A 14,483-nucleotide genomic window follows, 5' to 3' on the forward strand; every position below is an offset into this window, starting at 1 on the left:
AAAGACCCGAGGTATGCATTTAAGGGCTGAACAAATCTAAAGACCAATATTCAGTTGTGGGCATAGCGCCACCTGCTGACAACAGGAAATGTGACGCATATAAATGCCTTTGACACATTCCTTCTTTATTTACCAACTTAAATGCATATTGCCCACTGTTTGCTGATTTCCTAAGGCCACCGGTTGGCAGTGGCCCTTTCAATTATTGCTTGCAGCTTTGATAGGTTTAACTCATTTTCATAATTTCTGGAGTATAAATCTGAACATTGGATAAAGGTTGAAGAAAGCCTGACCAAACGTTCATAAGCTGATGTTCCGCATGACGTTGGGCTCTGGATGCTGCTTGTGGCCCGTCATACAGCCTGTGTTTTCTACTCATTTGTAACAGGAAGTTTTGCGGATGATTTCCTGATGCGCTGCGTTCATATCCGTCCCCTCGTCTCTCATTTAAAGAGCTGCGACATTAGCGGCATCTAACGAGATGAAGCTCATCTGAGAGACACAAACTCGCATTCATCCTCGTCTGTTTCTCTCGCACGTTTAGTGCCTCGCTTCATTTCATGCTCCGTGGCTCATGGTGGCCGCAGAAACGGAAACACGCTCACGCGGCGGGCAGAAACACAAGCCAGGCCAATAAAACATGCTCCTATTCATTTTTTTAAACCATGCAGAACTAAGAAATTCAATTAATTTGAGTTGTGCGGTAAAAACATCGTCCTGCGTTGTGCTTTTGATCCTCGAGCGCTAATTTGATGTCATGCTGTGTTGATTTGATAGTCTTAATAATAAACTCTATCAGTTACACACAAACAGCCTTCAGAAATATCACCTCATTCCACTGCAGCAGTTATTTACTTATTTATTTCTATTGTATTATATCTGCTTATTTATTTGTTTGTTTGTTTGCTGGAGATTGCTTTTCCCTCACAGACATTTTAAACTCTGTTTAATGTCTCATGACTAACTAACTAGCCGCTACATCACTTTTACAGTGAACTGGAACAGGAAAAAAATAGATAAAAATAGGGTTGCAAAGGGGTGAAAAATTCCCAGTAAATTTTCAGAAACTTTCCAAAAATCCCTGGAAGATTACAAAAAATCCTGGAAACCCTTACGAAAACGATGTTTATTCAAGTGTGCTATTAGTATACTTCATTTAAACTAAAAATATATTTGACCTATAGTTCTGCTCTAAAAATCTGTTTTCATTGATATACAGTAGAGACGCTGTTGTATATCTTCTGTACAGAATTTTCAAAACACAAGTGAAGAAGACCGAAACAACAGATGCTTCCACATGTAATCTAACACTACTTCAAAGTGTACTAAAAATTCATAAAAAAGAATATATTCATAATAAGTTAACTTATAGCATACTTGCAGTACACACTGAAAACATAGATGTAAACTAGTTGTGTACTCAAAGTTTACTAATTAAAATTATACTTTTATATACTAGAAAGTGGGCCAATTTAGTCCCAAGGAGTATTGAAATAGTACGCTTAAATGTATACTACCAGTACACTGACGTTTGCATACATACTACTTAAAGTATGCATATACTTGGACTTTACTTAAGTATACTTGAAGTATACTTATTTTTGGGAAGGGAAGTTTTCAAAATTTGTGTAATGTTTCCGAAACCCTAGATAAAAACGACTAAAATAGATGTTGGCTTGAGAAAGCCAGACTTGATAGATTCCCATTAGCTTAGCATTATGCTAACATCAAACTTGGTCGTAGAAAAAAAAAATACTCCATAATATATTCAGCTGTGGACATTTACTACTTATGAAAGCAGCAGATATTTTATTACCTTTTTAAGCATAAAACACTGCTGGCAGAAAGACTAATTTTGTTAAACTCGAATCACAAAGAGCAGCACGCGGTGCAGGATTTGCATGAATTCATTCAGACGTGTGTACAAACATAAGCTTATTAAAACACATTCCTGCCTTTCTTCTCTTGCGTTCCTGCAGAAGACAAACACCTTTTATTTGCGGCGAAGAACAGAGCAGCTGGCGACACGGACGCGAGCAAAGCCACCGATCGGAGACAAAGACTGGAAGCGCTTAAGCGGAACATAATTACCAATAATTGATTGTGTTGAAGGCCGTTTTTATTTGGGCAGGATGAATGAAGCTGGCAGCGCTTTCAAAAGCGCCTCGGGTTCTGTGAGGGTCCGCGAGACACGCCGGTCGCGTTTCATTTATGTTTCTGTCAAAAAGAAGCCGCCCACCACTATTTTCCCCAAGATTTTACAGTCTCCCAAACCTCCAACAGATTTAATTACATTGTTCGTGCAGCGTTTGATATTTGAACCCTGGCTAAAAATACTTTTTGAAAGCCTTAAAACAATCACGCCGTGAACTCGTAAGCGAGGGTCAGTTTTCGGGGCGCTTTCCGCAGCCGATTTCACTTCCACTTCATCCATCACGCTGGAAAAAAACCAAAGGTTGAGCACAGTGCATTGTGGGATACCACATTACTACTACTGTACTAACAAAATAACTTGACGTTGATGAGGTAAATGGAAACACACCAGCTGAAGATGAAATCAGAGCGAGCGCTGAACATCCGAATGTCTCTCTGGTGTCCTGTTGAACCCAAACGAGAAAAACCAGGAGCTCGTTGCCATAAACTCTCGTCTTTAGCAACGGTGTGGGAGGCTGTATAATCCCAATCATAATTTGTAATAATATGGTTAATTTAATGAGCTGGCAGGGTTCAGGGACGCGATGTGGAGTTTGATTAATGATGGAGTTGATGTGTTCAGATGTAATTAGGGGAATTACGGCTCCGTTTCCGTCGGAGAGAAAATATTCACCACGGTGCTGTTAGTGAACGTCGAATCACTACTAAAATACTGCAGAAACACACATTCCGCTTCTCCTGCTCTCGAAGCGTATTATTTATTCCTGCAAAGTGACTTTTGGCGAAATGCATCATTAATTACTCTTAACAAGGAATATGGGGCTGATTGATTCAAATGCGGTCCATTTAGTCAACAAATATTCAAAGACAAATGCACACCGTTCTCAAAACTCAGATAATGGTCTGAGACACGAGCAAACGCGTACAGATGGGCGATTAGATTTCATTTTAATATCAAGCACAACCAAAATCACTGATGCAGATGCTTTTATTGTGTTGGGAAAAATAAAGATTCAATGGATAATACCCTGTAATTTCTTGCTACACCAAGGTCATGGGTTCGAATCCCAGGGAAAGCATGAACTGATCTGGAACTTCAATGCAATGGAAGTGAAACTACACTTTAAAACGGTAAAACTTTTAATTTGGCATTATTACAAAGGTCACTTTGTAAAAGCATATTTAAGTGTGTTTAGAAACAGTCATAAAAGTGTTTCTCTTTAAGTGGCCTTTTATTTCAGTCATATTTATATATGTGACCCTGGACACGAGTTTTTTGTTTTTAAAACTGATATTTATTCATCATATAGAATGATAGGAATGGACAATATTTGGCCAAGATACAACTATTTGAAATCTAGAATCTGAAGGTGCAAAAAAAAAAAAAAAAAAAAAAAGTTGTCTAAATGAAGTTCTTAGCAATGCACATTACTAATCAAAAATTAAGTTTTGATATATTTACAGTAGTAAATTTACAAAATACCTTCATGGAACATGATCTTTACTGAATATAGGAATGTTTTTTGGCATAAAAGAAAAAATTATCATTTTGACCCATACAATGTATTTTTGGCTATTGCTACAAATATACTTGTGCTATTTGAGACTGGTTTTGTGCTCCAGGGTCACATATCTGCAAGTCCATTTGTTTTTTTTACAATAGACTAAACAACACAGAAACCTGTACTAAATGGTCCTACTGTACTGAAACTAAATGTTAAAACTGTAAAACTCTTAATTTGACATTATTACAAAGGTCACTTTGTAAAAGCGTACTTAAGTGTGTATAGAAACAGTCATGAAAGTGTCTCTCTTTAGGTCTCTCAAGTGGCCTATTATTTAATAATATTAATATATATTATCTGCAAGTTAATACGCAATTAAGCACAGTTGTTGTTCACAGGGGAAGATGTTGTTAGGGTGTTGAGGCTGGTTGCTAGGGTGTTGCTAGATACACAGACAGATTTCACAAACATCTGTGGGAAAGTGAACGAGTGTTTGAGGGAAGAACGACGTGTTCCTCTGTGATGTTTCATTATTCTTTCTCAATTGAAAATAATTAACACAATAACCCTCATCCATCATTTTTAATAGTGTGGATGTAAAAACTGAATCTCATTTTCTGAACCCTTGACATCCTGAAGCCGTTTAGCAAATGATCCAGGATGCCGAAATGTAATCAGAGCAATGATCAAATAATTATCTGAAGTGTAATTAATTAAACATGCTGACAAAGTCGTCTTGAACATCTGCTTTCGCTTCTTAATCGGGTCGAATGCAGTCCCTCGTCTGCACAAACGCTATTGTTTCCCGCAGTAATTAATGTCACTGATTTACACAGATCAGCAGAGAAATGACGAGCTCTCCGCACCGCAAATGTCCCTTTAGTTCAGGACGAGTCTGTCTGAGATCAAATCAGCTTGTGTCTCGTACAGGCCAGAGAATCACTCAGAACTCTCCTGAAATCACTCTTATCAATGAGCTGATTTACTTAAGGAAAGACACTGCAGGTAAATAGGATAAAAAAATTAACTAATAGTTATCACCTTACCCAGTTGATTGATTACTTTGATTATTGCAAACATTTTTTGTATTACAAGTTTTCTAAAATGTTAGGTTTAAATACACAAATGAGACATTATTTAATGAAATATGCACTAATTTGCACACATTTCCAGTACAAAAATCTAAACACTGGATGAAGTCTAATATTTTTGACATTTTACAGTCAAGTGTTTTTACAGAGGGGATTTGGGGTATCTCATTTTGTTACTCTATAATTAAAAAAAAAAAAAAAAAATACTTAGAACAGACAGAAAACAATATATTTTCGCAATGTTTGGTAAATCAAATGTTGTATATAATAAAGCAAATTATATATGAACAAATCCCTGTGTAAAAGCCTTCAGATTATAGACAGGAATAAAAATGTCAAGTTTGGTGTGTGTAAGTGCTACTGAAAATGGCCTTTAAAAATATGTATTGTAATCAAAATGTATTGACACAAATAGATAAACTGCTATAAAAGAAACACTTAATGGTTGCCCCGCCTTTCTAAAACTCTTTGATTTTTACAAAACGTTGATGGAAACCGAGGTGGCCAGCTATCTGGTGCGTTGTGATTGGCTGAATACCTCAAGCGTGTGACGGAAATTTTACGGACCTTACATGCAGTTTCTAGGCGCGATGCGACAAAAACAATAAAACCCATTATGAACGAGGCATTTGTTGCATCCAGTGGGGACATAACTACTGATTATAATGACTCATACTGTATTTTTTTATGCGCCACGTCGCGTAAATATAACACCATGTCTGCATTTGCGATCATAGAGTGAGAAACAACAAGCACTACCCTACACTGCTCAAAACTCACCTTTGAATAGTCAGTAGCTAATTCTTTAAATATGAAAACGTACCTACAGGCCGTCAGTCAGAAGCGCAGACTGTCCTTAACCCTTTGTGTACAGCTGGCATTGTAAGCTGCTCTCCCAGGTTCAGGAAACAGTCCTCTATGAAATGCGCATCACCCGCTCCAATATTTGCGTTGTACTGTTCCGGCACATTATTGTAAATATAACTTAACCACTGATTTCTAGTTGTGTCCTCATTTAGAATGCCAAATGCAAAAAAAAGTACTTTTGCTTTTGCAATGTCTCCACAACATGGCGGCTACAGCCGGTAAAAGCCTTCTTTCTGTCCATATACATATGGGCGGTGTTACGCTAATCTACTCGCCCCGTGACGTGTTCAAGTGGAGGTGTGTTTGAACGAGTCGTTTTAGGGAGGTGTGGCTGAGTCTTAACTTTTATAATATCTCTTTGGTTTTGAGACTTTAAGCTTTGCAACTTTACAGATCTTATCTATGCACAAACAGCTTGTAACACTCCAAAGACAAAGGAAAACAAGAGTCCACATCATATGACCCCTTTAAATGATTGTTTTATTAATCTTCTGTGCTGTTTCATAGTGTATGCTGGTGTGTGCACGCTGTCTCAAATTTCAAACCTCATGTTTATCCGACTTTAAACTGTTGTAAACGTCCAGTCGAGTCTTTGTCAAGTGATCGTTCATCGTCTTGACAAGTTTTTCTTGCAGTGATGCTGTTAGTGTCACTGAATTTGCAACAAGTCAAAATGTTTGACCCTCATTTAAACTGTCACACTTCCTCTGAGCGACTGCTAAAGATAATGTGGACAGTGATACACACACAAACACGCATACACGCCTGTAGATACGCCAGATAGAGACACGAACACAACTGTAATCTCTGGTGAGAGATCTTGTCAGGCAGATGAAATGCGTGCGATGTGTTTTTGTGTGCTGTCCTGCAGTCATCAGTCTCAGATAACACTAATAGTGTCTGTGAGCGACACACACACTTCACAACGCTGCTTTCACACTCGCTCTGATCGCTAGAGTCAAACCGCTGGTCTCAATCCTGAACAACAGTCATCTCAATAGTTCATTTATAACCGTGGTGATCTGTCAGTGACATGCAGAAAGGTATAAATATTTTATATACTGTGTGAATTTAACCAGATAGATACAGTCTAATGACTCTGTTGTTGGCTTGACAAAGTCTGACCTAAAATAGTTCTAAAAGGGGAATTTTATTGTCAGACACATAGAAAGTTAGTAGAAAACAGAAGCATAAAATGTCAAACAGATCATATTAGATTACGTCCACCAGCGCTGGTGGAAACACGAGACCAGGCTACCATGACTGCCAAGAGCGGCTCGGACGGTCCCGTCAGCAACAGCATTGAGCGCGCCTTCAGCACATACTTCCGCGTATAAGTGTGTGCAATAGGCTAAAGCTTGCCACAAAGCACCGGCAAAATTAATTACCATGAATGTGTCGAGGATAATAGTAAGGAGATATTTAATTATTTATTTATAAACTAGTGTTTTCTGAGTCAGTGTTGCAAGGATGAAGTTAACAATCCTCCTCGTCCATCTCCTCATTGGACGCGCCTTTAGAGAGAAATGCATCTTTATGGATTAGCTACATAATGAAAGAGTTTTTGTTTTCGATTAGTTTTATTTCGTTAAGCAGTAAGCTTTCTACATATTTATCATGTCTGTGATGGATGTATTCACTGAGTTTCGGTTAATTTTTGAGATTGCAGGAAGCGCATCATGTTTGTTTTCTTTATTTTATAAAAGCACAACGTTTTATTGATATTGTGAGTGCACACAAATAAAAGTTCTAAATGACATATGCCATTATTTTTGGTCAAAAAGGTAACAGTAATGTTTTAAATTGTTTCCACTGAAGAAAAAAAAAAAACTGTAAGTGATCGCGCTGGTGTCTCCATGTCCTAAAAAAGTGTTTTTGCTTCCACTCTCCACACAAACGATTGGATATGCGCCTAATAGCGCACATTTATATAGGTTAAACACTTCAACTAGCATTGCTATATGCATTAACTGTTTTACATTTATAGATTTTATTTTAGCCAAGTCTTGATCTGAGAAGGCAATATTGACCAAACTTAAGTCTATAATCAACTCGCTGTCTGCCGCTGGCCACTTGGTCGTTACGTTAAGAAACAAGCTTATATTTAACAAACAAAAAATGGTCCAAGCGCTTTTTTCTAAATTAACTTAATAAAGAGAAACAAAATTATAATCACTTTGCCATAACATGCAAAACTCAACTATTTTATTGTAGTTGAAATTGCTTATTTCTCCAGATTTAAGCATTCGGGGTAATGTAAATACCGTAAATCCTCTAATATTGGCCTGTATTCCATTAGCGGCCGGGTCTCCAACATTGGCCGGTCTTGCTGTCGGCTGAGGTAAATAATGGCCGGGGCTATTATTAGAAACAACATTTGTCTGGGCAGCAGAGTATGTGAGCGGAGCGGAGCGCGGTGTGGAGCGGTGTGATTTTGAATGGAGGGAGGAGCGGATTTTTGAAAAGTCAGAGCGTCGTGGTTTTCACTCGCTCCAAGAGCGCTCCATCATGAGTACAATTCATGCCAACGGTCCGTAATATAACTGCATATTAAGCAGGAATTCATATGTTAAACATGTTTAGCTAGCTTGATAGAGATGGATCACTCAAATCAGAAAGAATGTAAAGGCTATGATGACGGCAATGGATGAGCGGGGAATTAGTTCACTAGGAATTAGTTTGTTCCTTCTAGATAATGAATATTTTTCAGGTGAAAGCATGATTTAAACAGGTACAACACTAATTCACACGCAATCGCTCTGTCAATAATGCATTAAAACAAATGTAATGGTATCTGATTTCAAATAAACAGACATCTGTAAGAAATGCAGCGATCCATAGGTAAAATAACTGACAAATTTATTTTTATTTTCATTACAAACTTTGCACGGCATAAAGCAGTTATACTCTTTTAATGCTGACAATGTTATTAGCTTGGTATGTGGTAGGAACAAAGTTTGCACACTAGTGTTCCAAACTCTCCTGTTATTTTATTTTAGTATTTTTTGTTTTAATGTGTTATGAACAGGACCGTTATATTTCAAACATTATTTCTTGTTTTTGACGCGGCGCGAAGGCGGAGCGGTGTTTCTGATATCAGTGAGCGAGGAGTGGAGCGGGAAATTATAAACCCGGAGCGGAGTCATTATTAAATGCACCTAGTATTTTATAGGTTCAAATAGACACAAAATCTCGTTTTTTTTTTTTTTTTTTTTTATTCTGCTGGTAGTTTGTTTTGCTCAAATAGAAATTGAGGCCTGCCTCTAATTCTGACCTCCTTCTAATAAAGGCCTGGATCGCGATGCGCTTGAGTAAAATAAAGGCCCGGGCCTGTATTAGGGGATTTACGGTACACAAGTCAGCAAAATATATAACACTATTTTAGTAGTTTTGGGATATTTTAATTGAAAAATCTTGCATATTGTGGCTTTAAACCCTATATATATATATATATATATATATATATATATATATATATATATATATATATATATATATAGGGTATATATATATAACCAATTATGTCCCCAATAAACCGTTTTAGACTCAATTAGACCTCAAAAAGACCACATTACTAGTATGTTTCAAATAGTTAGCATTCCTTAACAAGCCTGCTGAAAAAATAAAAATAGACATCATCACAAAATTTGTAATGGTTTTACTGGTTATAATAGGACTTGTACTGGTTTTAATGGAAACTGTAATGGATCCTGTGGGTTTCTACTGGTAATTGGTCACCTTCTATTGGTGGCTTGTTAAAACCTCTAAATCCTAATGGAATAAGTCCCAAAACACACTACAGGAAACCACTTTTTAAGGGTTATAATGGTTGAAATTTGATGTAATGGTATTTGTAGTGGAAACCATTAGAATTTCTGTGATGGTTTCTATAGTATATATCGCATAAACGTTTTTACACTCGCAAGAGGTGGTTTTTCAGACAATGAAATAAAGAAATAGTTTGCAAAACTGCAATAGAAACGGCTTTTTCGCATTTACTGGTCACCTTGTGTACATAAAAATCACACAATCATTCTTTATTGTACTATAACCTAAAAAAAAAACCAGCTCATATGTGACCCTGGACCACAAAACCAGTCTTAAGTCGCTGGGGTATATTTGTAGCAATAGCCAAAAATACATTGTATGGGTCAAAATTATTGATTTTTCTCTTATGCCAAAAATCATTAGGACATTAAGTAAAGATCATGTTCCATGAAGATTTTTTGTAAAATTCCTACTATAAACCTATCAAAATGTAATTTTTGATTAGTAATATGCATTGTTAATAACTTAATTTGGACAACTTTAAAGGTGATTTTCTCAGTATTTTGATTTTTTTTTGCACCCTCAGATTCCAGATTTTCAAATAGATGTATCTCGGCCAAATATTATCCTATCCTAACAAACCATACATCAATAGAAAGCTTATTTATTGAGCTTTCATACGATGTGTACATCTCAGTTTTGTAAAATTTAACCTTATGACTGGTTTTGTGGTCCAGGGTCACAAATGTGTCTGCTTACACTTGACTTCACAATGCTTGAAAAGCTGGGATAACCCTTTATTTCAGCTGCACAAGTCTGCAGAGCTGATCGCTGCCACTTTAATCAATGCTTGTGTTTTTACCAGGCGTGCCGCGGCTTGTTTCAGTTTCGGAAGGAGATGTAGATGCCTACAAAATGAATGATGGTGTGGTGGCGTTGACATTTGTAAAGCTCATCAGCATGGCTTATCGTGAGATGAAAAATTATGTTTTAGTCGCATAACTTCAGTTAATGGAAATGGCGTAATATTGCAACAGTCTTTTATCAACATTTATAAAACATTGCAAAAGTTTTGTGCAAATCTGTAATGGAAACACACCTACCGTTAACACATTATGGCATGTTTCTAACATGTTTTGCATAAGGCTAACATGTTTTGGCATTTGTTGTTAACATGCTGCTAGCATTTTGGCCAAATTGTAAAAATAGTGCATTGTTACTTGAAGAAAGAAATATTATCTGATTGCGTAATGTGCCTTTGTTCATTTAGCAATAGCATGTAAACTTTCAGAAACGCCCTCGAACATTTCCTCCGGTGTGAAAGAGTCTCGCGGGCCATAAGAGCATCGCTGATGTTCGCTTCAGTTCATGTTCGCTAAAGGCTCGCATCATGAGGAATTACTTTCACTTCATCCTTTCAGAAATAACCCTTGAGCTGCTGAATCAAAATCCCTGATCATGTGGGTCTGATCTGAGCTGTTCGAGCTGCTGATTAATGGACTGAACTGACAGCACTAACCCTGGTCCTCAACCTTTATGACTTGAAGGCCTTCTGTTGTCCAACACAGTGTCTTACAAACCTTTTTAAATAGCAAATAAATAAAGAGTATAATAAAGAGTATTGATATAATACATTCATTTTGTGAATCAAGACGTTTCAAGAACTGTGTTCCTCAATTCAAAATGTCATGCGTTACTCTGAAACACACATACATCTGTATATTTCATAATTGCACTAAGCTAGGCTGCAGTTTAGATTTTTTGAATAGGCAAGCATGACTCTTAGTTCAGCTCCTTCTGAGGGTTAAATGACTGCAGCGGGCCTCCATATACTGCGTCTGCTCAATACACCGCTTGGAAAACATATTTACCTGAGAATCAGAACTGCATAATTGGTATGAGACTTATATTGAGTGTGATGGATCGACTCCAGCATCAGCGCAGCTTGACAGAGAATACAGGCGTTTGGATAGATGGATGCCAACACTTTAGTTTATTTTTCTAACTCCACTGACATTTATTTTTCATTTTTTTAAAAACATAATCTAAGTGAAGTTTAGAAAAGTGCATATTGGATAAGGGATATGAATTTAGTACAATGAAAAAAAAAAACTGTTATTTCACTATCATTGAAATACTATTTTAGTTTTTAACAAAGTAGATTTGTTTGTTTTTATGTTTTCAGTTTTCATTTCAATTTAAATGTTTTACTAATTTAATAATTTTTGAATACGTTTTTTTTGTTGTATTTTAAGGTGAGACACTGCAGGTGAATAGGGTAAAACAATTAACTAATACTTAATAGATTACTTTGATAACTGTAAACATTTTTTGTATTACAAGTTTTCTAAAATGTTAGGTTTAAATATGCAAATTAGTCATCATTTAATGAAATAAGCACTAATTTGCATACATTTCCAGTACAAAAATCTAAACACTGGATGAAGTCAGTTTCAAAATTCTTGTTTATTTATTTATTTATTTTTTACATATTAGAGTCAAATGTTTTTACAGAGAGAATTTTGGATATTTCATCAACAGACAGGAAACAATATTTTTTTTTTTTTTTTTTTTTTTTGAGGAATAAAATGTATAAAATCAAGCAAATTATATTTGATGATATGCAAATTCCTCTGTAAAAACCTTCAGAATATAGATGGGAATAAAAAATTAAAGTTTGGTGCCTGTAAGTGCTACTGAAGTGGAGATTTACGGCTCATTGTAGGAGAAAAAAACTAATTTTGAGAAAACAGCCTTTAAAAATATGCATTGTAAATTTAAAATCTATTGACACAAATAGATAAAGTGCTATAAAATAAACACTTAACGGCATTTTTTGGATGTTTTCTTTCCACTAGTCTAAAAAAAAAACACCCCCAAAACAGCCCAAACTCTCAAACTTGACAGGTGCTGCAGTGTCTCTCTTAATAGTTATTATTCTTTTTACATGTCTATATAACATTTTATTAATTTGTTTGAGTTATTTTATTACATCAAGTTAAAATAAATTTATTACGTAATTAGTTACTTTTTTTAAGGGAGTAACGCAATATTGTAATGCATTACTTTTAAAAGTAACTTCCCCCAACACTAAAAATAAATATGTAGAAATAAAATATATTATACAAGTAAATCTGATTTGAATGATGTTTAGATATTTTTTTTTGTAAAACAAGACAAGCATTTCTGAAAATGACCTTTACAGTGTGTTGTTGTGATTTATTTTGCACTGGATGCTGTTCGGCTGATTTTAATCTGGTTTCTATTAATGTTTTAGATTTGTTTGTTATAATGTTTATAATTGAAAACATTATACGTCTGAATACCTTTTTTTGTGATTTTGTCATTATTTACGTTTTTTTGTAATTTGAAAGTTTTACTAATTTAATCATTTTCAAATATGTTTTTTTTTTCTATTTTAATAGTTATTATTCTTTTTAAATGTCTATATAATTTGTATTAATTCGTTTTAGTTATTTTAGTACATCAAGTCAAAATAAATACAAATACGAATTGTTGAACTAGCTGAAAAGTTTGGCAGAGATTGCATTCAAGGTAAACCTATAATCAGTCTATGCATTCCCTGGGAATCGAACCCATGACCTTAGTGTTGCTACCGCTGTGGTTTAAAACAAGACAAGCATTTCTGAAAATGATTTTTGCAGTGTGTTGTTGATTTATTATGCACTGAATGCTGTTCGGCTGATTTTATTCTGGTTTTTATTAATATTCTAGATTTGTTTGTTTTAATGTTTTCAAGTTTATAATTGAAAACATTACACGTTTGAATACATGTTTTGCAATTTTGTCATTATTAATGTTTTTTGTTGTTTTTACAATTTGAAAGTTTTACTAATTTAATTTGAATATGTATTTTTTTGCATTTTAATAGTTAATTTTTTATTGTCTATATAATTTTTATTAATTAGTTTTAGTTATTTTAGTACCTCAAGTCAAAATAAATACAAATACGAATTGTTGAACTAGCTGAAAAGTTTGGCAGATATTGCATTCAAGGTAAACCCATAATCAGTCTATGCATTCCCTGGGAATCGAACCCATGACCTTAGTGTTGCTAGCGCTGTGGTCTACTGTGTGAGCGACAGGAACAACTCATTAGCCTAGACCACTTTTTGAAATAAATAAGTAAATAAATATACAAATAGAGATATTAGCCCAGTAAATTTAGTTTGAATGTTGTTTAGATGTTTTTTGGTAAAACAAGACAAGCATTTCTGAAAATGATTTTGATTTATTATGCACTGAATGCTGTTCGGACGGTTTCATTCTCATCAGAAATCTAAATATCATAACTTTTGTGATGAGCGTCTCTGAAATGACCAATTTTCCCATGATGCACTGTTCTCTGATCCTGCTGATCTTTCATATTTACTGAAATTACAGTTGATTGGAAAGAAGTCAAACACATCATTCAGCCGCTCTACAATCTGAACGGACATCCAGAGACGCTGTGAAACACTCTTCACGCTTTAATATGGAAGCTTCCTCAACTACAAATGAAACGGTGCATATTCCCATTAGCAGACGTCTACGATGATTAAACAGCCGCCATTGTCGAGCAAGTTTAAACTCAAACTTTTAGATGTACAGAGGCTGTGCGAACAGACAGATGTCAGTGTTAAACAAAGACTCGTCGCGTGCTGGACGTCCAAACCAGAAGCGGCTGTGTAAAAGCATTCATATTTCATATTTCTCTGGCTTCTAAACTTGAGCTCATGAATACATATTACAGGATATGGAAAATTCAACTCAGCAAAGTCGGACGCGTAATATTGCCGTTTCTTATCAAAGGCGTCTGGAAGCCTAAATTATTGTCGTCAAAGTGAAACGGTTCTGGGCACCTCCAGCGCTGAGAGCTAAACGCTTTTACACAAACCCCATTAGAGGCTCATTGTGCGCAGATAGCGGCTCCGAGTCGCGGGGAAACACGGCCAGAGTCCTCGCGGCCGGCTGCCTCTTTCTTTCACAAACGTGACACCTCTTATTAAAGTGATAAATGGCCTCCACCGATGGGCAGATTTCAGGTGTCAGGAGTTGCACGGCATTCTGGCCCGAGCGAACTGCAACTCTGTGACAG

The 14,483-nt window shown here is 35.8% G+C and overlaps 1 protein-coding gene across 1 annotated transcript in view; it reads left to right on the forward strand.

Moving 5' to 3' along the window:
• Window positions 1-14,483, forward strand: part of LOC141332501 (receptor-type tyrosine-protein phosphatase delta-like) — a 412,589-nt gene that overhangs the window by 165,202 nt on the left and 232,904 nt on the right.

This window comes from Garra rufa, chromosome 3 (genome assembly GCF_049309525.1).
Source record: "Garra rufa chromosome 3, GarRuf1.0, whole genome shotgun sequence".
Lineage (NCBI taxonomy): Eukaryota > Metazoa > Chordata > Actinopteri > Cypriniformes > Cyprinidae > Garra > Garra rufa.